At 45.4% G+C, this 25,038-nt stretch overlaps 1 protein-coding gene across 4 annotated transcripts in view; it reads right to left on the bottom strand.

Annotated features, from left to right (window-relative positions):
* adgrl1a (adhesion G protein-coupled receptor L1a) overlaps positions 1 to 24,623 on the bottom strand; it is a 97,932-nt gene extending 73,309 nt beyond the window's left edge. For all 4 annotated transcript variants that reach the window (XM_069674806.1, XM_069674809.1, XM_069674808.1 and 1 more), the window contains exon 1: positions 23,934 to 24,623. The gene's annotated coding sequence lies outside the window, so the exon portion shown is untranslated. The remainder of the gene's footprint in view (positions 1 to 23,933) is intronic.
* Positions 24,624 to 25,038: the final 415 nt, after the last annotated feature.

Genomic DNA, 25,038 nt, shown 5'->3' with positions numbered 1-25,038 from the left:
AACCTGTCTCGCACTCTTTCCCCAAGGTCGTCATTACAACAGAACAAGCATTGCTCTAAATTCAGAGAGAAACCATCCCTCCTGGTGCCAAACACTCCCTCGCCCCTCCCCTGTAATATTTAAGAAGCTGTTGATCACACCTGTTCCCCGCTCCACGCTTGGATGTGGGAATCACGATGAAGGGAAAACGGCACAGAATGTGTTATCTGCTTAGGAGCTGTGACGCTGCGTTTCTATGGAAACACTCCACCCGGCGTTACAGTCACTTTGCTGTCTTTCCCTTCACTGCCAGCTATTCTATGAGACAGTCTGGGTCCTGTAAAAAAAAAGGGGCCAACAGGAGCGGAGGCAGGGAGAAGAAGAAGTCACCTAACATTGTTCTTTATGAGCTTATTTTCCTCTAATGCATTTGTTCACATGAGGAATTTTGGGCTCCTGTGCCCGTGAATCTGTTCTCCTATTGACTAAGAGCTATGTTTACCCAATTATGCTCAAAAGAGACATTTATCAGAGTGGCACTTGTTTCCTCTTGAATAAATGAACACAGGAGCCTGCGGTGAGGCCGTAACACGCTCCCCCCGGGAGCCCGGCGTCCTGCAGGGACGTCGATCCACATGGTGACAAACTGTTCATCCGGTCGTTTCTGACCATTATTGATCATACGCTGATGATCAATGACTCCCCTATGTCTGTATCATTACAGCAATGAATGACATTAATGAGCCCTGGTGCTCCCATTATATGCACTTGTACTCTCACACCCTGTGTCTTGCAGTCACACCTCTCACACAGGCGTGGGATGCGTATTGTGCCATTACTAAACTGATAATATGTAAGAAATCACACACACATGCTTTCACAAAAGGCAGAAATGCTGCCGAGTGCAGAATGATAAACTGGACCTGCGTCCACACAGGGGAGAGAGCAGCAGAAGGGGAGGCGAGATGAGAGGGGAGGCGAGAGAATAAAAGGCCAGTGGTGATGTACACTAGCCATCTCACTCGCTCCTTCTTTCCCTCTGGCTCTGGAGCTTTGCAGGAGAGAAGGGAAGTGAATGAGAGGCAGGTCTCCGAGGCTGCAGGGGGGCTGAGGGGGAGGCAGGGTGCAGCAAGAAAAAGCTGGGAACAGACTTACCAACTCTTTCTCCTTTATATCTCCACCACTACATACAAAAGCATACACAGGCATACTGAGGGCGTAAAACAGACAGTAATGGAGACGTGAGGAGAAAAGACAAGAGAGACAGCAGCGCAGAGGGGAGCCTGATGGGAAAAGACAAAGAGGAGGGGAGGGAGGGAGGGATGAGGAGGAAGATCCAGCACATAAAAGAGTTGTAATTTGCCTAACGAAAGATGAGAGTGACAGATAGTAGGAAAAGAGTATGTTGAGAGGAGGAGGAAACGATAGGCTGGGGAGCATGTCGGTGGGTGAGAAAAGGTTGAAGGAGAAACACGGCGTGGATGAAAATGGGAGAAGGTCAGATATGCAAATGCTGGAGGAGACGGAGGAAAGAAAGTGAGAAGAGTGTGTGAAAAGTGAGAGGTGCAAAAAAGGACACAACCAGGGGGAGAGATGGAAGCAGCACAGAGTGCAAGGGGAGCTGATGAAGATGGAGGAGGGCCGGAGCGGGGAGGGTGGTCTTTAATCAAAATGTTTTTCAATTAATTTTACAATTAGGGCGCTGCTCGTTAGCTTTGGCACACACAAGAGATGACATTGCTAGCAGTGCTATGCGTGTCATTAATATAATGATGACAGATTGGAGCTCCCGTGGGACTGCCTCTGCTCCGTGACAGCTGGGCCACTCCGAACAACGTCACCTGACCAGCATGACATCACCTCACCTCATTCAACATGGCCGCCAGTGGTACAAGGGACACGGTCGGTACACAACAGCTACTGCTCACGCACTACAGGCTCTGCCAGGAAGGGCAATGACAGACAGAAAGCCGCTTCTCTCCTTCCTTCCTCCCTCCATCCCTCCCTTCGTCATTCATACAAGGACAAACGACCAAACAAACAGAGAGAGGAAACAAACTCCTACCCACCTTTTTAGCAAAAAATACCCAGGGTGCACTTGTGTTACAGTATCGTACTGTATATTGTCTCACGCACAATCAATCACTTGAGGAGCGGCGCACACGCCCGGACACACACGCATATATATATACACACACATCCACATACCACACACTCTGCTGGAGCCTGACTCTCTTATACACTGTTGTCATGGCAACCCCATTAAGGGAGGACACTCAGGCTGCAACTCTGGTGAAATCAGCCTGCCTCTCTTCTACCTCTCTCTCTCTCTTTCTTTCACACGCACACACACACACACACACACACACACACACACACACCTTTCTTTTCTTTCACTGCCAGCTATTTCTATTTGTCTCCCTCCATTACTTTCTCTCCCTCGCCCATTGTCCTTCTCCGTCTATCCTTGCATCACCCTTGGCGCACCTCTCTGCCCGTCTCCCTCCATTACTGTGCTGCGTTTTTCATCTTCTCACCTCCCGCCTCCCACTTCCCCGGCGAATGTAAATATGTCATCTCACTTCTCAAACCCTCGTTGTGTTTATATCTCTGACTTTTGTTTGGTCTACTCCCACACGTTCCGAGGACCTTTCTTTCCTTCCCTCTTCCTGTCTCTCTCTCTCCCGTCCATCCTCAGAGACACAGAATACATTTGTGATTGAGGCAGCACCTCTCTTCTCGTGCCCTCTCCAATTAAAGGAGAGATTTAAAGGGTGAATCAGTCAGAGGGCAGCCTTGGAGGACAGCTTTAATAAGGGCTCCTTGCTGCACCGCTCTCTTTTCTCTCTCTCTTAGGAAGATGGCTTGCCATTTAGCGAGTGCCAGGACAGGAGACAGGAGAAACAGGTTACATGATAACCCCTCCCTGGCTGGAGCATTAAGCAGTGGCCCTGCTCTTAAAAGCCAGCCAACCAAAAGTGATCAATGCCAATTTGCGGGTGTCTGAACGCGGTTAAAACAATCACATAAAAGCTGGAACTTAACTGCTAAGCCGCACATTATTCAAGCTCATGCCTTGAGACTCAGCTGCCACATTAGTTCCAGCAGACATCCCATCCATCTTGTGGCTCACTAGCAGTTGGTGGGCCCACAGTGTAGCTTCACAACTTCATGATATTGATGGCACGCCTTAACAAATAATAGCCTGTTGTTTAGAAACCATACCAGTTAGGAAAAGAAAGCTGTAGTAGCTCAACCATCCTCCCATGCTGTTCGTACGTAGCGCTGTTAGCGCTCGTCCCTATGGACCACCTGTTTGCCACAAGCCAGAGCATCCAGCCTCAACCCCCACTCATACTGATCCACTTCAACTCACTTGATGAGCTGGATAACACAGTATGGTGGAGAGCACACACAGGACACCCCCAGAGAAATAATGCGGAGATACAGCGAGCGAATACGGAGGATAAGCAGCGAGGCCCTTGCCTAGCAGGAGGCCTGCATGATGAGAGGAGATGGAGAGTAAAAAAACGGGGGGGACCGGGAGGGAGAACTGGAGGAAACATAGGAAGAGGAGGTGGATGAATGAAGGGGAGATTGAGAGGGAAGGGTAGAGCAAGTGGGGGGTAGTGTTCATTAAAGGAGTCAGAAAGGAAAGAGGGATGTGAGATGGGAGTGAGTAGGTGGTAGGAGAGTGGAGAGGAAGGGAGGAGCGGGCAGCGAAGGGAGACTGAGGCATCTGCTGCTGCTCCACACGGATGTTTATCCAGCCTGTGGCTTCCTGGGAGACGCGTAGTAGAACTTCTCTCCCCGGAAGCTGCCTCTCTCGTAACTGTGGGCCTGTGTGTGTATGTGTGTGTGTGCGTGTGTGTGTGCGTGCAGAGCAGTCCAGATACATTCCTGCTCTCACCGCTCTTTGCGTGTATTCCGCACTGGCCCCGTGTGCCTGTGGTGTGACTGTGCCTGCCTAAGTTTAGCATTGGTGTAGTGTAGTGTAAAAAAGCACGACCCCTTTAGCGGGCTGCTGGTGATGCTCAGCGCTGGGAGAGGGGGGGCGGAGTGGATGGAGAGATGGCAGCAAAGAGAAAGGATGAGTGTTTATATTTAGCTCCATCAGTGGGGAGACCAGACTGAAGATTCAAAGCCCTGCTTAGTACTTGCAGTATGTACTGTTACACACAAACCACAGAGTATTTGACTCGGAGCACAGAAACCATGTTCAGGCTAACAGCAGCTCCGGCATGAGAATTGCCTCTCAAAATGGAGAGGCTGCAACACAGAGCAGGGAGTTCTGTGTTGCAGCGTGGCTGTTATGAATATTTGAAGCAGCCATATCGCTAGGCTCCTGGTTGTTGCTTGAGGGTAGAAACATGGGCGCGGGCACAGAGCGGTTGGCAGCGCAGAGAGGCCGGGACGGAGGGGGGGTGGCGGGCAGTGGCGGAGGCAGCGGCCCATCCTGAGGCTGGCAGCAGGCGGCTCAGTGAATGAAAGCAGGGCAGGTCATGTGTGGGTGGGGAGGCGGGACTCTCCTGCTGCTGAGACAGATGCCACGGTTGTTAGGCTTAATTTCTTCTGCCAAGCACCACCCCGCACTGGCCAAAAACAAACTCAAATGCTTGTGGCCAGTGTGTGTGTGGGTCTGTTTGTGTCAATAGAGAGAAAGAGCACTGTTTGATTCGGTATCAGGCTCTTCCAGGAGCACACACAGGCCGAGAAGAAATCGTTTACTGTTCAATCGTACCACCTCCCATCTCCTCCTCTGTTCTCTGAGCCGCTTTCTCACTCCCATCACCATTTCTCGCCATCTATCTTTCTGACTCTTTCTAGTCCGTCTTTCTCTTTCCAGCTTTCCCTCTGCAGCAAACCTGGCTCTCACTGCAGTGAAAAGGAAAGAGGCAGAGAGGGTGGGGGAGAGACTGAGAGAGAGAGAGAAGTGAGAGATGAAGAAAGAGCAGTGTGGTATTTGGCTCAGTGTTGCATTATTGGCCTTGGTTGATCTGATCTGAGCAGATTACAGGAATACAATACTAACAAATCACCGCTCTGCCTCCTGAGCCTCACACCCCGTCAATCGCATGCAAACGCAACACATAAAAAAAACGCTCTCGCACACCAAGGACGCACAAAAAACGACGCCTACACCTGTGGCCTGTCTAGCCATCCTGCAGACGCTGCTCTTAATACCTAACACGACTTACAACACTTGAGCGCACACGTCATTCAACACTCGGCTGCCTTTCTTGACAAGAGGCATCACCCAAGCATGGAAACATAATTACCACTCAACTAATAATTACTTAAATGAACACAGCAGCAGAAATAGACAGATCCTCGAAGCTGGATGCATTCGAATTTAGCCCCATAATGTAAATCATCACTTATTTCTTAACCTTCACATGCTCTACCGCTCTCTTTCTATCTCTTCGCTCCTCTCTTCGCTCTCTAAACCCAGCTGGGTTGGATGCCTGTGGAGGTGGGGGCGGGGCGGCAGCCTGTGCCAAGGCCAGTGCGACATGTTTTAGCTCTTTACTTACACATTAATTCAGGTATTGATTATGTTTGTGTTAAGGGAGCGAGGGGGGGGGGAAAGAGAGCAGGGAAGTCAGAAAAACCCTGAACAGAATTCATCAGAAACAACAGGCACCGGTGCCGGTCAGGAAACAAAAATGCTGCCTGCACACACACACGGACACACACACACACTGGCGCATGCCTCTCAATTCCCAAGGATGAACACGTCACATATACTTGCGCACCTATACAATTGAAGCCCGATTTAAAGACTCACAGCAGCCTTCAAAGACAGTAGCTCCCACCACATTCCACTGACACAAACACACACACACACACGCCGACACATTCATTTCATGTGCGGCACAGCAGGTCTTTGGATGCCAATCCATAAACATTGATTCACACTTCGACAGCACTTATTCATTTATCTGTTTACTCATTCACTCTCTTATACATTTCACAGCAAAGAAGTGCCAGCTGCTGTGGCTGATGTCTGGTAATTGATTGACTCATGCAGAATTTTATTTCATTTTTTTTTTACTCGTGGGACACAAAAAATGAAAGAAAGTTTTTATTGTTTGTTATGAAAGACCGCAATGCTTTTTTTCTCTCTGCCCCATCTCCTGCTGTAGTATTGACTGAGGCTCCGACATCGTACAGTCAGAACTGTCTGTCATAACTGACCGAGACTTTCTCAAAGCAAACTGAGAGAAACTGAAGCATCACGGTGCTGCGAAAACAATGTAACCGGATAAAAACTGATCATACATTGTAATTAAAAGACGTTAAAGTAAAAAAGTTGCTATAAATATGGTTAAAAAAGGTACAGTGGTAATAAATAGTTTTTAAAAAGGTACTTACTTTGCATGTTTACTGTGAGCAGCTGGAGATATTTCAACTTAAAGTTGGTTTTCGAGTTGTTCACGTGTGTGTATGTTAGCCTCACATGTTTTTGTTAGCCACCTGAGTGCCTGTCAGTCGCATTTATTAACACAGTGAATGGTCTCTTTCAATTGTTGTGCTCTTGAGCGCTGGTGATATTAGTAATTACATGAGCTAGCTTCACAATTTAACTATAGACGTCTACGGCTGGCTCCCTTTGTCGTGGTTCTAACTCTTGATTTTCCTCGCTTTCCTTTTTCAGACTGTTTGCCTGAGCGTCAGATTTGTTTCTTTTTCTTTAGATTTAAAGTTGTTATTTTTAAAGTTGTATCTGTAGTCATTGACCATTTCCTTGTTTGTTCAGCCATAGCAGATTACCGTTTCCTCGCAATGCTTACAGAAACCGGAAGTGCAGCCGCTTAGGTCCGCCTACCCTCTCTGGCAGACCAACCACTGCTGGGTGATGGAAAACGCATCACTAAATGGGCGCTGCTTGTGATTTTTTCCGCGAATGTCGCCGCTTACACCCAATCCATAAAAATTTCGATATACTGCAAATGCAAAGGCTTTTCATTCGGTGATAGTGACTTAAAAAAGACAATTATTTCAATGAAAAAGTTCAAGATGGCTTCTTTAAGCTAACTCAGCTTGAACTACAGGCTTCGGTTCAGCGTATTCAACGAGGAAACCCTGAACACCATCAAGTGCTACCAGCAATCAAGTTAGAGCTCAACTGTTCCTGGGAGGACACGCCATGTTGGGACACCTGGTGACTTTCCTGACCGTCAACGGGGAGACCGGTAACATCTGCCACGTGGATCCACAACTTCAATCAGCGGTACCACACTTTTATTTTTTGCTCAGCTGAGTGAAGCGGCCATACAGGTTTCAAGATGATTTTTTGGCTTTTTGCCTTTAATTGATAGGACAGCTGAAGATAGACAGGAAATGTTGGGAGGAGAGAGTGGGGGACAACATGCACCAAATGATCGGCAGACCGGGAGTCGAGCCTGCGATCAGTGCGATGAGGACTGTAGCCTCTGTATATGGGGCCCGTGCTCTATCGACTGAGCTAAACCAGCGCCCCCTGCAGGGAGACTTTTGACTGTTAGCTGGCGTGTGTAAAAGTGAGAGTGGGCCTACTGAATTTGGTTTGAACTTTAATATATTATTTTTATTGTTTTATGGTTGAAGGTAACTGTACTGAACTTCAAAAGAGTAAATATTTCAGTATTTTTTATTGCTCTATTATTTTTAACTACATGGGAAGTGCAAGAAACATACAAAACAAAACAGATAGTTTACAAAGATATAAAGAACTCTGGGCCCTTCCTTAATAACATAGGAATAGGTGGGCTACAATAAGAAACTGTTGCACATGTGCATCTTATTACAAATTCTACACTTGCCATTGTGCAGCTCAGCAGTAATCTCTCACACACACACAACACACCATAGTGAAAGCACTTCCAAAGCGCGTCATGGTGTCTGGGTGGTAGACGAGCTTTGGAGACAACAACGGTGAAAATTAAATTCCATTTAAGGCTAATCCCATTTCCAAACTCTGCCGAGCCTCCCTGCTATTGTGACAGTCGAGGAAATCTGTCTCAATTGTTCCATTGCGGGGGGAATTGATGGTTGAAACGCGATACGGCATAAATAATGGAGCTTGATCACCAAGAGACAGGTCCTGAAGGAGACTACGACAGGGTCAGACAAGCATGCTGCAGCCAAGGGTGGCGGAGAGGGCACGAGACAGAGGCCTGCCAGAAAAGAAGGTGAGAGAGAGACGAGCTGAAGGCACGGAGGAGAGGAGGGGCGAGTTAACAATGTGTGTGCATTTATGCCACTTTAATTCTCTTGACATTTCACAGGAAGTATTGTTTTGCCGCTGCCATACTGTCAGAGACGAGGTGACGCCAGTGTCACACACACAAACAAACTTGTACACACTTCCTGCCGCTGAAAGTGATTCAGCCATTGGCATCGAAAGGGAAAGAGAGGAAGAATAAATGATGTTGCTGCTCTCTAGTAACAGCTCCTCTCTAATCGAGCTCTGGCATCACTTAGTGTTCCTCTTCCTACGAGAGTAAATATACTCATCTATTACATGGAACAAAATGGTTCCCTGTTACAGCGTGTCGTAAAGGTTCAAATTATTATTTAATAGAGTTAAATATGAATTAAAGATGCGGACCCTCATTTTGGTGCCCCGTTGACAGGTCAGAGGACCATTCCTGAATGTAAAACGCAGAGCGATCCTACTTTATTGCACGGAACATGAGGCGTTCAAAATGTAGCTGCATTTATGTGCCAAAGAGACTGGAGAGATGCTCATTCCCTTGGGCTCATCCAAAGCGATGCAGAAACGTCAGCAGGCTGACACGCAGGGATAGACGTGCAAACACCATCCACCTACTTTTCAGATTTGCATTCATTTCGCATCCAAGTCGAATTTCACATCCAAATTTACAGTCGCTTCACGTCCAAGCTGGCACTCAAACTCAGCCACTTGTGCATGCAGCTTGTATTCGCGGGTCAATGTGGTTAAAGCTGACACTTTATGTCAACACACCCATCACTAACCCCCATTACTCGCTCACTTAGTCTCTTTCATCCCGCCTCACTCATTCATCGGCTCCGCGCGCGCACACGTGCACTCACGCCCACGCTTTCCGCACAAACGCACAGTCATCGCCGCCTTGTTTGTTCAGCAATTTGTTCGTTTGCTCAGGCCTTCACTCCACCACAATAGCCTCACCCACTCATTCCACATTCGTTCATGGTCCCAGCCACTTGTGCTCTCTTCTGGCCCCCGATCTCTGCCACCACTCCTCGGTCACATGATCGCTCTCGCTCCCACTCTCTCCTGCTACTTCTCACCCATTGTTCCTGCTCGCGCACTTTCTATTCCTCTCTCACTGTCTGTCACACAGCGCTCCTCCACCCTGTCCCTCCCCTTCATTAACCCTCGGGATGACACCGTCCCACACCTAGCCTCTCAGTTCATCCTCCATAACTCTCTCTGGCTAAGACTGCTGTCTCCCATTCTGAATAGATCGCTTCCACCCATTCCAATAAAAGATTTAAGAGCTCCTTTAAGTGCTAATCAGGTTGTCATGCATGCAGCCAAAATCAGAGGGTTGATAAATAAAGGCTTGTCTCTGTTGGCTGGCGGCTCACTGTGTTTAAATAGGTGACACCGGAGTGCATTCTGAGCACACCAAATCGATGCCAGAACCCCTGGGGTCCCCTGAAACGGCGAACAGAGACAAAGCTTAGCACTCGCTAATAACGCAGGGATAGGCAGCTTGCTCCCTATTTTCAGAGGAACTCTCACCGGGCTTGTCCTCCACTCCCCTCGCTCTTTTCTTCTCGCATCACGGCAGGCCTTTTCAACTCGCCACTTGGCCCGGATTGCATAAACGCAGACACCCAAAACCTTTATTTTCGTATATTGCGCTGAAGGTTAAGCTGTTGCTCTGAGGGAAGTGCATTAAAAATACCAGCAGACACAACAATTACTCCTATCTTCAGTCCCCAAACACCACACTCTCTGCTGTCCAATCATCCCATCCCATCGCTCTGCGGCCAATTTGCCGCTATGCCCAATCTCTCCTCCGCGCTCAAACTGTTTGCCATCACTCGAAATAGCAAATCACCGGCCCCCGCTGTCACCCGCCATGCCATATCACCAAAACTCCCGCCCTTGTCCAATATATCCAGCACCAAGCCCGGTTTGAAAGACATGTGCTATCAGTGACCCCTGCCTACACAGAGCTACAACAAGATGCCGGTTTTAAACTCATCTCACCCTGCGACCACTTACATTCCCTCCCATGAAAGCTCCTCACCCTGCAACAGCAATATACAGGTCCACCTCTCCCTCGGTGGTTCTTTTCCCTCGCTTTGATTTTCTGTCCATCAAGGGGGCGTGGATTAGCGCTCTCTTGTTTATCTGCTCGTCAGTTTTATCTATCTATCACTAAGCCATCCGCTGGGCTGCAGCGGCCTCAGCACTGCATTAATCCCCTATCAGCCAGCCAGCCATCCATCACCCCGCTGTCTATCACGTCAGATCCATCATCCGCCCATCTGTCTCACACTGCCCGTGCTCGGAGATGATCTCCTCCGAGAGCCCCACGAGCGAGTCACAGAGGGTGGAGGGGACAGCGGGGCAGGAGGAAATTAGAGGGAAATGCAGAAACAGAAGACAGGGGAGAGGGAGAGAAGATTATACCCTGCACTTCCCTTCCCTCTCCCTCTCTAAGCCTGCACCCTGCTGAAAGCATTCTCTTCATGTCACTACATGCTTATTAGCTGTTGTGTTTGTTTCCTTGTAATTTGTTTGTTTTCCTCGCCTGCTAATTCCAGCCAGTGAGAGGAGTGCCAGCAGAGGGAGAGATAGCTGGTGGGGACGGGGGTCATAAATCCCATAAAACCCCGGTGTAGTGAGCATCCCTGGCCCCTCCTTCTGCACAGTGTCGGAGCAAGGAAGGGATATTGTCTAAAGCCCCCGGCTTTAAAACAGCTCAATATCTGGGTTCATCAGGGGTCATTTGTATTTCCATCCATATCTGCTACCATCGGAAGGTGAGTGAGGGGGGCACACAAGCAGGAGACAAGGTGAGTGTAGGGCAAACATTAGTACACCCGCAGAGGAAGGAGTGTCCGCACAGGTGCATGTAAGTGCACGGTTCAGGGGTAAGAGCGTGCAAACAGGCACACATTAGGAGAACCTGCGAGCATATGGACATAAAAGTCTGCAAACTGCAAATGGAAATGAGACAAGACAGGTACGCATGTGGGCTGAGGCGCCGTAATTATTTAGACTAGTTGAAAAATACTCCCTGTGAGGGCAGAACAAATTGTTTAGAGGGTTACACAAAGAGCACAAAAAAGGTTAATGTAGACACTTCAAACTGTACAGTGCAGAGAGAAACAAGCAGGCTAATAGAAAGAGGAAGCGTAGCAGCCGAGCATCTCTGCTGTGTTTGCAGGGACCAACAGAAGTAGATCTGTGTGAAGCAGTTCATTTAAATACACACTATAACCTGTTTACTGTGAATAACCACCTCAAGGCGATTGTATTATCATGGTTTCCAGTAACTCAATTTCCTCAGCAGACACTGTTTACATGATTTGTTTGATGCTAAGTAGCCGAGCAAAACATCTTTTTTAGCACCACAAGGAAGACGGAGGGACTGTGTGTCGATGTTTTGTTGTGATGATGAATTTACAGAACCCTGTAACACGGGCTCTGTCACTTGCAGAGTTAGTCATAACATAAAAGACAGTTCACTGTCGTCCTGAAAAAGAGTGTTTTTCTTTCTGTTTCTTTGTATTCCAGTGTTACCCATGCAGCTTGGCACAGAATGAAAACACCAAGAGGAGTCAGAATGGAAGGGTGTGCCTGAGTACAGCAAGAGGGGTTAGAGAGTTGAGGTATCCTTTTTTTCAGTTCTGGCTTTAATTCAACTAAAATAATTCTGTTAACATGTTCACATATCAGCTGCACGATTTTAAGCTCTGCCTTAATCTGGTTATTGCAGCCATGTAACCTCTCTCAGTTGTTGTGTGATGTAAAGAAATTCAGTGAGTCATCATTCATTTATAAAAAAAATCTTAAATGTATGCCACTATTATCGCATCTTAAAAATATAATTTCCCATTGTTTTTCCTGGCGCCTGGTTGTAATGCGGTACTACTGCCAGACGCTGGCTGTAGCGCATCTGAAAGCTGTTTGCCAACCGCCATTAAATAACAAAAGAATAAGAAAGCATTAGCGCCAGGAGCCGGTAAAACAGGTGCGAGGCTGTGAGATTTGGAACCGGAGAAAGATGCAGAGACTCCTGCAGACGTCAAAGGGTTCTGTGTGGAATTGAAAAAGAGGTAAAGTACAGACTGTGAAAGGTAAAATTAGCATATCATCAGTCTGCGACAACGACGCACAGAATGGCTGATTCTCACCGTAAGAGAAATGACCCATGTCTGTGTATTAGAGGGACGATGCACAGTTTATTATATGCCGAGTTTTTGCAGCACACTTTCATAGTGATAGTATTTTTGCTTGATATGCACATCACTAATTCCTAGTGTCTTTTTAAATGCTGGTTAAGACTAGCGTGTTTCAAATTTTAACCGTTATACTTTCAAGCCACACAAAAACTACAGCTTATCCTGTCCCTGTCCTAAGTTCCAAGGTGTCATTGGGCAAGAGGCGGGATATACCCTGGACATATCGCCAATCATGCACAGGGCTGACACATATACCCCTTTCCCATCGAAATTAGGGTTTTGCAGACCCGGGAAGGCCCACTTATAGATGCCAATTGTCTCTTTTCCCATTGCCAGTGGAGTAGACTCCCCTCGGCCTCTTTTCTGCTGCGTCACCGTCTGACATCACAAACGCGCCGGAGACAGGGTTAGTAAACAGTGAAGATGTTACGGTGGTTAGGTCTTTATTGTATCTATTACTCATTTAGTCTGTTTATCAAACTTGGCACTAACAAATTTGGACAGGTGGAATTTGTAGCTGAGATGGAGAAGATGAGAAGGAGTCGCAGAAGTTACGACGGAGAATAGCATCACGCTGGACAAGTTTTGTGTTCCCATCATTGCCGATCAGAGCTGAGGCGATAATTACCTGGGTCTACTGCAGAGTCATTTGAATGCCTATTGTAACCTTTCCCACTAAGCAATAGCGGGTTTTTTGACCAGTGGGAAAAGGGCTCTAGTAGACTTCAAGTCCTCATTTACCATAACAAGCATGTCTATGGACTGTGGGAGGAAGCCGGACAACCTAGTTGCACGGGGAGAACATGCAAACTCCACACAGAGAGGCCGGGATTCAAACCAGGAACCCTCGAGCTATGAGGCGACAGCGCTAACCACTGCACCACTGTGCAGCTGTTAAAAAATGACAATGATTTTTCTATTACAAAATAGAAGTACCTCCCCATCCTACTGACTATAGACTTAAGGTTAATCCTGGAGTATCTTTAGTCATTCATCTTTGTAACTCTCAGTGTAATATAATGCACAGCAGAAATGCCAGTGGAATACAGAGTGTTGCCCTTTGCATTTATTTGAACTTGTATGGTAATTATGACCTGAGCCGCAGCCCATGCCATATGATTAAATAAACACACGGAGTAGGAGTTTTAATTTGTGCTGTGTTTCATTACATTACGAGTTTACCCTCCAGTAACAAGCTAACACTGCTCTCTCTGGAATTTTCGCCCAGAATCTCTTAAAGCAGCAGCAGTTTTAGGATGCTGCTGGAGACTTACATGCCGAGCAGAAAGAATATAATCGTTCTCTATCACTCGATCAGTTGTTTTTAACCCTGTGTGCCCTGTAGGATTACAGCTAGGACCGCACAATGCCTTTTGAATGGAACTAGCTCTGCGAATGCATCCGCCAGCAGACAGCTGAGATTCTCATCTGTGTGATATCAACGTCTGTGGTCGCCTGTTACATAAGGAAGAGGAGGAAAGAGATGTGTGAAGGTTCTGCTTTTATTCATAATGAGCCTAAACAAACATCTCCACACAAATGTTCTCCTTCCACATGCAGCTGAATCAGATGAGACAGCTGTCAGAAAGCATCCATATCCATCCTGAGTTAGCTCTAATTGGAGGACTGCTCTCCCTCCTCTGGTCCTGTTTGACAGATACTGCTCAATCACCACACCGGCGCTGAACGCGGCTCCAGCCCGGGCGATATATGGGCTGCAATTACAAAGCGCTGTTACACAATGGCACCGCACACACTGCGCACATTCCAGCACACTGTACTTCAGCGTGTTTGTGTGTGTTTTACTGCATGTGCATGAGCTGGGCCTGCATGAGTAGCAGCATAATCAGTGGAAGCATGTGCAGACAATAACATGGTATGTATTGTAAACGCCTGCAATAAAAGGGTGAAACCCAGAGTCCCTAATAGATGCAAATACACAGAGAAGGAGAGACCAACACTCGCACCGCCGCATCAACACACACCTCCATTATTTGGTACACACTGAATTAATCAGCTCTTAGACAAATAGCCGAATAAATACTGTGGATAACCAGATCAATATTGTACACTCAATTCATCTGAGTTCACAGAGATGTCAAATTCTGCATAGTTCCATAGCACACTGATTAAACTGGCACCACATTAATTCAGGAAATCAATAAAACCAATCTTTCAAATAAATCAAGCCGCATGGACGGCTAAAGCCAATTGGAGGGCAAGAACACATTAAAACTCTCCTGCTCCAACTGCATATCTATGTCAAGCAGGCAGCGCTCTGATTTGCTGTGTGGATTCCACAATTTGTGGAATGAAAACGATTAATCCATGAAACAATAACCAGGGTGCCAAGAAGGCACATGGTAATTCTATAATGATCAAAGACTCAATTAAATCCTTTCCCATTCTGTTCCCTAAATGCCTCATGTCTGTGGCTGCAGAGCGAGTGTGTACGTTTGTGTGTGCTTTTTGGTGGTCACTTTACGCCCCTGCGCGTGTCTTTTTATGTCGTCTCGGTGCTGTGAGGTGACCAGAGGTTAAGCTGTGGTCTGGCGAGTGTCTTCTGTGGTCAGATGACATATGACATGTGGTTCATGTTCATACTCTAATAGCACAACAGGATGGGAGCAAACGTGGTGTGGTGGTAATCGTAATTGGATTGTAAGCACATTAGGTCCTAACAGAGAACAAAGTGTGCTTTTATTTTTAAAAATTACCTTCGCCTTCTTTGAGCCCTTTCATGGTGCCTTCAAGGCCCATCAAAGTGGTTTCCCCTTTTCTTGCCCCTGATTCAAATCTAAGTAGCAAAGCACGCAGCTGCTAAAAATTGCTCCTCTGCACTGTAGTTTTTAGAGACGTCACATTACCGGGGAAGGTTTGCTGAGCACGCACAGTCATTTTAAGCAGCATCTTACCCCACACACACCTGGGTGCCAGTTTTTGATCACTGGCAGCCTTTATAATCACGGGGGAGGAACATGTAAACGCAAGAAAGTATTCTGTAAAGCTAAATTAAAAATGCCCTCGAGTGCAGGATGAGTCATTGTTGAGCCAGATACTGCCTTAAATGCGTCAATAAATTCATGATATATACCATTAAAATTAAACATCCATTTTGACTTCATTGGAACTTTAAAGGTACATCACATCACAATGAATCCTATCTCTCTAATAAGAGGAGAAAATCTGACATTAAAGCTGCTGTGAGGAGTTTTTCGATGGTTATGAAACAGACTGAAATTAATAATGATGCCTCTATATGACCTACAAAAGCAAAGTAGACCATCAGTGACAAGATTGACTATTTCTATATAGTTATTTTTAATGCCTGAAACTGCTGGCGGGGGTAGCGATTAGCTGCCAGCTGCTTTTAAAGTGAGTGATGCATATCACTGTTAAAGAAAGCAGGATGATATTTGTCAAAAACCACCACTTAAGCATGTACAGGACAAAATCAGCAAAGAGATAAGAGGTACGGCTTTGTCCACAGGGGGCGCCAAAATCAACACAAACCAAGTTTGTCAAAGTAGCTTTAAATCCCCTCTGTGTCTCCAGAAGGCACCAGCATAGTCTGTGTCTGTATAAGGGTTAAAGGCCTACCTTGAACAACAGGTTTTTTTAGCGTCATATAGTCATTTGAACTGCAAGGGAGGTCCAAGATGCCCCTAAAATCGAACAACAGCACGAGTATTCTACTGTCTTGATTTCTTACTTGTATTGGAAGAAGATTTAGATCATGGATTATGTGCATAGTAGTTTTTTTTTTAGATTATGCGGACAAAAAATATGTCTATGATGGCGCATTTACAGAATATGCGTGAAACGACGCAACTTTCCAAGGGCGTCTCGGGGGGTACAGTGTGGTTCTCTCTCATTTGTACCCTGGAGCATCAGTGCTTTCTTATTAAATGTGTTTGAGATACAATGTCTCACTTAAAATCAATGTTGATGGTGCTTAATGTTATGCGAAAAATTAGAGCATACACATTGTCAAAACAATAACTATAACTATTATACTTTCTAAATATTGGGAGGTATTTGTATTAAGTGCAATATTAGTGCACCCCAATGTAACCTGAATGCATGGACGGCCCTTATGCTTCCATTTCATGTCTCTCTTCAGCTGTCATATAAAATAAAGGCAAAAAAAATATGTGCACCGCTCAAGTGCACGCCCTATCATACAATATGTTAGGCACACTTTTTGACTACAATTGACAAATAATGGGGATTAGGAGATTGGGAATTCTGTATATATTAGGGCAACTGTGTGCCAACCATAGACTGTATAAAAAGATGGACGACATGACAGCTCCCTAAAAGTGAAGTCAAAACATTTCGAGTGCCCCCTGCTGACTGGCTGCAGGTCATAAAGGCAGCCTCCTCCATGTTAACAGATGGGGCATGAGTCAAACTACAAAATCAAAATACACTGCAAATTATTTTTTCTCAAACATGGTTTCTGTCATTATAGATAGTTATTATCATGCTGATTTATGTCCAAGTGTTCATTTTTGTGAGAAGTTTAGTTTGAATTATTTATTTGATGTTATAAAAAGTGGCTGTAACGTCATGATTGACAGCTTTGTTGGCAAATGCTCCTGCAGCCATTCTGTTCCGGATTAGCAGAGCAGACGAGGAACGGCGAGAGGAGACGTAACTAAAACAATCACTACAGTCATTGAAGATTCCATATCCATTAAAATATATGCTTTAGACCAACTCAAGAAGCTACTCTGCTTTTGAACGCACCGAAACGAGGGGCGGGACGTCAATACCGCAGCTGCAGCAGCCAATATCTGGCTCCAAATGCCCAAGATGGCAGCGGCCACTTAAGTAGAATGAGAGTAGATGGAGGCGCATGGTCCATCTTTCGTCTTACTGTACTCATACATTTGCATGGCATTGATTAATTTTGCACATTTACGTCCTGAACACGAAGACTCACATTATATCACCAGTGCTGCAGTGGGTTTATTAAATAACAGCTGCAAAGGTTAATACACTGTTTCGTTCATTCACTTTGCTGCACGGTGTCAGAGAGGTGAACCTATGATACCACAGGAGTGCTGAGTATTTTCCTGTGGTTTGTGTCCATATGTGCAGAGGAGCAGAGGGCAGGAGGATTGGAGAGGAGCGGCACGGGGCAGTCTCAGGTGAGACATGCATAGTCCCAACATAATTATAATCCTTAATTAATCCACTCCGGATGCCCCCCCTCCCTCCCCCCACCTCTCTCTGTCTGCCTCCCTCTCCGTTCATTGCTCTAGGTGTTTATGGACTTTTTCCATCGTGGTGCACCCCCCTCCCCTTTCTGTCTCATCTGGCAACTACCTACTGTATGTATAATGCTCTAGGTGTTTTTGCAGCTGTTTATGAATATACGTGCCCTTTCACACCTCTGTCTCGGAGCTTCATCTCCCCTCCCCCTCCCTCTTCCCCTACCTGCTTCGCTCCAACTCCCATCTTGGCAGGCAGGCAAACAAACAGCTTCTTTTGGTCCCGTGTTGTTTCTTGGTGCTGCCTCTTCTCACAGCTCACAGCATGGACACGCACACACACAAGCAGAAAAGCACAAACACGCTCGCAACAGTCCAACACCATATGCTCCGAGGGGAACTCTGCTGACACAAATATGAACCCATCCGAGCCGTCCTCTGTGGGATGAGTCAGGTGAGTCTCAGGTGAACATCACTGCTTGTAAGGGGCCAGACAGCCAGACGCATTCACAAGCACACACACACAGGCAGAGTCCCTGTTTATATACACGTCCCTCCTAATTCTGCCGCCTGAGCGATCGCGTTGATAGCTCAGCCGATGTTGAGTAACTCCTGTATTAGTCATTGAGTGTGAGGGCCCAGTGGCAGAAAGCGAGAACGCGATCGCGTAAACGAAGGTGTAATGAAGGAACATCGGCGTCCTGCAGCGGCACATGAAGGCTCCGTACACGGCACTAAGCTGAAGGTAATGAGGACAAAAGGTGTCAGTATTGATGCCGGTAGAATGAGAGTGCCAGGTGTGAGAAGAAGCGACAACTTCTCCTGCCATTACCACTCAGCCTCCCGCTTCGCCCGCTCCGGCCGAGCCAATTAGAGGGCCTCATCCGCCACTCCGGCCTGCACCCTCCGTCAAGCTATCAGAAAAACATAAGGATTGATTGGACAAGCTATTAGGTCAATTGATCCCTGTTTCCTTTCATCTGTGCGCGCCTCCTTTTTCAGACGGACAGATTGGACGTGGAAAGCTTCTTCAATTACCTGAGGAGAAGGGTTTAACCAAGATGGCCCGATGAACCTTCTGTCCATCTTATTGATACGCGTGAGCCCTTTTTTTTCTTCTGCTCCTCCGTTATCTGAGTTTTTGTGCAAATCAAAAGCTCAATTTGTGTCAAAAGAAATGATGAGATGAGAAAAATGAGTCTCTGAACATGTGTGTTTGCTTCCTGTATCTCTCCTGGAATATTCCAGCGCGCATACGTTCCTCTGATTGTATGTGTGCTTTGTAGGTACAAAGGGATCAGAATTGATTGCACAGTGCCATTACCACTATACACCCCTTAACAGAAGCTGACATAACTGATTTCCTAAAATGTCAGACGACCAACAGGGTGAGATTATATTGATTTGTGATCATTATTCTCAAGTGCCTTCAAAATTGTATCCTGGCAAAGGGCCTCGAAAAAGCCATTAAACACATGTTAGGGATGAAAAACACAGTGAGCTGATAACTGGTATTTGAAGTTGCATTTAACAACATGAATAGGAAAATCACGCAGGCTCAAAGGGCAATCAAAGCCAACCATTACAAACACTGGTTGGAATTTGGTTCCAGGAACTGCGGTGACACACTTCTTAAACACCAATTCAGAGCTCCTTCCCTCTGACAATTATCCCTGTGAATCCAAATGAATTGCTGGTGAGGCTGATTGGTCACATTGATTGGGCATCTCGGAGCCTTTTCGCTGCTGTACACCAAGTCGTCTCTCAGTCGATTGACACAACCCAAATACACCAGGCACTCAATCCAATGTGTTGCTACATGGACCCATCCAGCTAATTTAACACCCACTCCATTTATGAAAAAGAGTCCTCATCGATTTTTCTCAGTCCACGTGCTCTTGTTGCTCCTGCTCATTTTCGCCATCCCGGCGCCTACACACGCTCAAGGCTGGCAGCAACTGAATTGAATTAGTATGTGGTGAGGCTCCTATAAGATTGGCTCCTCAAAGCCCGCAACTTCAGCCTCCCTCCTGATGCAGGAGACTACAGAGCCTGCAGCCACATGCTGCTGAGAACTCCACGACACAAAAGACACGAGATTTAAAACGGACACACGCTGCCCATCACGTGTGCACCTCTGCAAAGACAATGTCTGTTTTTCTCCATCTGCTATTGCACTCTGTACCCTTCAACCTTTTCCATTTCCTTGTCCTGTCCTTACGCCTCTCTTTCCAATCCATTATTTCATGTCCATGCTCCAAAAATGTAATCTAGCATTAACAGTCAACACATTACGAATCGCCTTAGAAAACATAATAGGGTTTTCTTGATTGCAATAATTAGTCCAACAACAGCTGTTTAAAACCATTTCCAGTGTGTTTTGTCGTCGGTGGTAAAACAGTGAACCACAATAACTGTTATTATAATCGTAATGGCTTTCCTGTCAGGACAAGCCTTATCAGGCTGCTGACAACCACGGAGCTGCCACTATCAGGTAAACAGAGCTGCATATGAAGAGAAGCAGCGAGGAAAAGCTACCTGCAACCACACAATGGATTCTTTCCAGGTCAATCCATCGAAAAAGTGTCCAACGGAGGCGCAGCGTTTTGAATGAACTGAAAAGAGCAATAAAGATTACCCATTGTCCGTGAACAAGAGGTATATGGGTACACAACTGCACCACGACACGCTATAATAAATGCATTCATACAAGCACTGCCACATTCGACACTTCCTCCACCTACACCCTCATGAGATGGAGTACGTAGAAGAGATCACCCACTATAATTAAACTATTAAAGGTAATATGTATTTTCAACACATTCTGATAATAGCATCAACCAATACGTATCTATTCTGCTACAAATGTCAGCAAATATGTACCGATTGGTTGGCAAATGCCATTCCAAATTTTTGCAGTAAAGGTCGGAACTAGTTGCACAGTTAGAAACATGATTTTGAGTGTGTCATCAAACTGACATTTGAAAAAAAAAAAAAAGGTACAAAATTTGACATCCAGGTGCACCTCAATCCAGCAAAGGTTTGTTTTGATTGGATCGTAATTGCAAATAATCTGCAGAGTTATAAAAATCAATACGGACCATGAGCCTGATTATTCAAAATAAAGGCTGTATGCCAGACCATGAGAAGTCGGGGACCTGCAGACTCGCTTGTAGTTCTAATCGGACTTCACATCTGGCAACCTTTCATCATCAAAAGGAGACGATGAGTTTATTATCAGACGACACTTCAGGGTGAAGAAGAAGTGGTCCGTACGGTGGCACAAAAGATTCTCCAGTCGTTCCCTCCTGGAGTGAGCGGGCTTACAGAAGCAGCATGTGAACACATCAAAGTGAGTGTGTGTTAGTACATCTGCAAACATATGAGCGTACAAGTATTTCAAAATGTATATTAAAAACATGAAATATCAGTTATTTACTCTGATAGACGCAGGATCAATGATGTCACCGTGTCAGAGTTCAGAAACGGCTGCGTCCTGGAAGTTCTCGTCCAAGTTTTCCCGCAAGAGAAACGAATAAGGAACGTGACTGGAGGAAAGTGGAATGGCCGCACACACACACACACATACATACACACAGCTCTGTTGGTTTATATTCATTCACTCTGCCTTTTATTTCAAGTGCAAAAATAAAATCGGAGCATGTTTTTCCCTGAATGGACATTTTGCATTGTTGTCCACAAGAATATTATAAAACCTTGACTTTACTTAAGGGTGACTTCCATCCATTGATTATTGTACACACTACAAATTAGGTTTTGAATTATAGTTCGAGTACACTTTAATTCATTTTTAATTTTCAGATTTTTTCAAATAAACCAATACTGACGAGGTAACAATCGCAGCCGCAATTGAGATAAGGGACTAAAAGAAACCTGAAGTCAATTTTAATCTTTCAAAAAGAGACGAAAAATGTATCGCATTTCCTGAATTCTTACACACTTTGATTAAATCGTTGTCCATTTTTTAGGTGCGATTTGAATGAATTTATATGTGAACACAAAGCTCCATTCTCAACTGTAGAATAATGTGCTGCTACTAAAAGCCACGCTCCTTTTCATGTCACACTAGCTCAGGTTTAAAAGAGACGCCAGCGTCCTTCACAGGTTAAGGACGAACCTCCATTCAGTGTCCGAATCAACAATCCTTCATTGACACATAGTATTCAATGTGCGTCCCTCACTGTACTGAATAGCCATGTTGGGAATGACGGAAATAGTGTGAAATGTTAGACGCTAACAAAGGCTTGCTTTTAAATGCAGTGAGTGCTATTCTCACATCTATCCTCTGAACCAACATATATGCTCTGCATTCAGCAGTCCTGGGGGTGTAAAACATCATAGGTCAATTTCTGAAATTCAGATCAGTTCTGTGTCTTCCTGCTTATTTTCTATTAACATATTCATTAGTCAGCCTTGTCAAAGAGCTACAGGGGGCACATACATATTGCACAAAGGAGAGTGTACAGACAACATGCAGAAGAAACATGAAAGTACACTTTAGGGAGAAAGCTGTTATTCTTATTCATAGAACTACAGTGTGTGTGTATTTGCATGTGTGTGTGTGTGTGCGTATACAGGAAGCATGTGTGTGTTTATGTGCATGTGATGTACGCACATGTGTGTGCACACTGATAAACCAGAATACCCTGGTAATTCTGTGCACCATCAGGCAGGTTTGTAGCTTTGTATGCAGCATTTCTACCTCGAACAGAAGAACAGAACCGCATTCGGACCACAGATTTGTCGAGCCTCCTGAAAAGCGAAACTCGCTCTGAAATAAATCTAATTATGATTAGTGACTTATTAAAAGTCTGACGATCATTAATGCCATGCTAATGTATGACTATTATTCACCCATTGAAAGGCGAGAATAATTTTTCTGATGGTGATGTGACACACAGACAAGGGGGAAATAAATCCTTCTGTCTTCCCGGGGAGAGTGTTTGGCAGTAAACCAATTCCAAGTCTGGCTTCTTGAATGCCCAGATAACGCAATCAGACAGTTGCAATATTGCTGTTTTACCACCTGAAGAATTTGAATTTCATTCAGCCCCTTCAGAATAGTAGACATGCCAATTTTTTCCCCAAGAATTGGCAGGACAAACACAATGCACTCCGGTGAAATGAGGAAAAGGCTTACCAGCAGAAAATAACTGTTTTCGGGGTCTTTCTCGTCCGCCTCCTCAGGTTCAATTTTATCAGAATAATAACACACAAAGACTAAAGGTTTAATTTCTTCCATCACTACTACAATGTAGCCTGTTGATGCCTTTTTATTGCAGGTTTCATTATTAAATTGGGAATTAGTTGAGCATAGTAACAACACAAGGGCGCCTCAGCTTTCATCAAACGATCCCCCTCAACATTACGGGGTCACGTTTGATAAAATGAGGATAAATGGGGGGATTTCTCCTGCTGTAGTGAGGTTTTACAATTATTATTTAAGACATGAACCACCTACATGTTCTCTGATTGGGATGTTGGATAAGTTACTTTAAATGGCACATTTACATTGCAGGAGACACCCTGGAACATTTCTCAAGGGCTCATAGGGCCAGCTGGCCTATAGGTAATGATTTGAGAGGGGACAATATTAATGGTGGGGTCTGGGACGATGGGGGATTGGGCAGAGTAGTTCACTTTGAGGCTGAATACTTTGCTCTGATGCATTTATTCTACTATAATAAAAGAGGGACTTCATTTCTTCCTCTTGTGGAAGAAAAAAGAAGCAGCAGCAAGAGGGATGTTTGCTAAAATAAGATCCTCTTTTCCCTGGCTTTTCTCTTCCTTGTGAGGATGATAGTAAACAATTCATCCTGGAAATAATTACTTCATCACTTATTACATTATAGGCTATTTAACAACCCAACAATCCTACGAGGTTTTTCCAGTGCAGAGGTGAAAATGTCCTTAGTCACTTCCCTTTTATAGGACAAGCAAACATTCATTTTCCCTGCTCCCACACCGTACCTATTAATTAAAATTGCCAAAATCTATTAGTGTGCAGGCCACGGTGCAATGCATGCAGGCCCACAAACGGGAGTCCTATTCTGATGTCCGACTCATTCAGAGCATCCTGCACGCATTTCAACATGAAGCGGCTGCTTCAGACGCACCGTAAACACGAACTCCGAATCTGTCAAAGCAGGAAATATCAATAAAGAAATCGGCTTACACGCGTGAACACCTCACGCAGCCTGATCCAGGAAGCCTGGGTGGTGCACTTTACATGCTATTATTGTCGCACTGCTATCACATGTATGAAGAACATATAACATGAGGACTTTTGGTTGTTCCTACCTTGATTCCTCCAATCTCCTTTTCCTTATTTTCTCAGTGTGTCTCATTCATTCTCGCTTCCTCCTCACTTGCCTCCTTCTCCTTCTCCCCTCCTCTGGTTAGCACTCGTTTTCTCCTCTCTGGTCCCGTCTTCGTGCGGATGCATAAGAATTAAAAATTAATAGCCTGCTACCTTAAAGACAAACCGACGAAAAACAAGAGAGGGAAAGCAAAAATCCACCCGACTAAAATGTGATAAAGGCAGTCCTCACGGACAGAGCAGATTCTCACGAAAATGCGCCTGTGTGGGCATCAAAATAAATAACAGTGACGACACCATTGTCCTGCTTAAAAACAAGAATAACATGCGAGTTAGAGCAACGTTAAGCGGTGACGGAAATGTGGAAGTGAGGTGGAAAATTAACGGAATTGAAGTTGTAATCGTGTTGTCCGTCCGTCGCTGCTTAGATGGCGAGCATGAGAGCAAATGTGCCGCCGTCGCAAAACGTCTGCGTAAGACAAACCGACTCTTGGATGTCTGATGTGGAACTGTTCACAGAACGTTTCTGTCTTCAAACTGTACACTCTTCACCTTCGTGTAGGCTGAAATAAAAAAAACGCTCTACGGTCTGAAATCATCCGCTGGAATTAGAATAGTCTATAGAGGCCATCTGCGGTAATCTCGTGCGTCCTGACGCACCGAGCGGATCACCCGTTTATAGTTTCCCTCTTCGTCGGCAGGCAGCGCACACTCTCATCAGGACCATTCACACGGTATGTTCGACCACTGCAGCTCTGCATCGGGCCTATTACAACCCAGCGCATTCATCATTGCCTTTCACATACAGTTTGGTAGCCTAAAGACAGCGTCAAGACAGTTTTTATAACCAACCCTGACTGAAGGCAGGGAAAATGTGCCACCTCTGCCCGCCCACTAGTTAGATCGCTTCCTCTGTGGAAGACTATCACTTTTTAATTCTTTTTTTTTTTTTAAAGTTGCCTGACCCACGTGCTTTACCAAGGTGAGGTTCAGGGACCATCAGAGGTGTTTGAAATGCAACATTAGTGAAATATTTTAATTTTACTGGTAAAATTACTTAAAACCTGCATGTGTAAAAACTGTGGC

This window comes from Semicossyphus pulcher, unplaced genomic scaffold (assembly GCF_022749685.1).
Source record: "Semicossyphus pulcher isolate SPU_LCO1_2020_fin unplaced genomic scaffold, fSemPul1.0.p SCAF_23, whole genome shotgun sequence".
In the NCBI taxonomy this organism is placed as follows: Eukaryota; Metazoa; Chordata; class Actinopteri; order Labriformes; family Labridae; genus Semicossyphus; species Semicossyphus pulcher.
The sequence above is the reverse complement of the archived record's forward strand: the minus strand, read 5'-3'. Positions and strand labels throughout refer to the sequence as shown.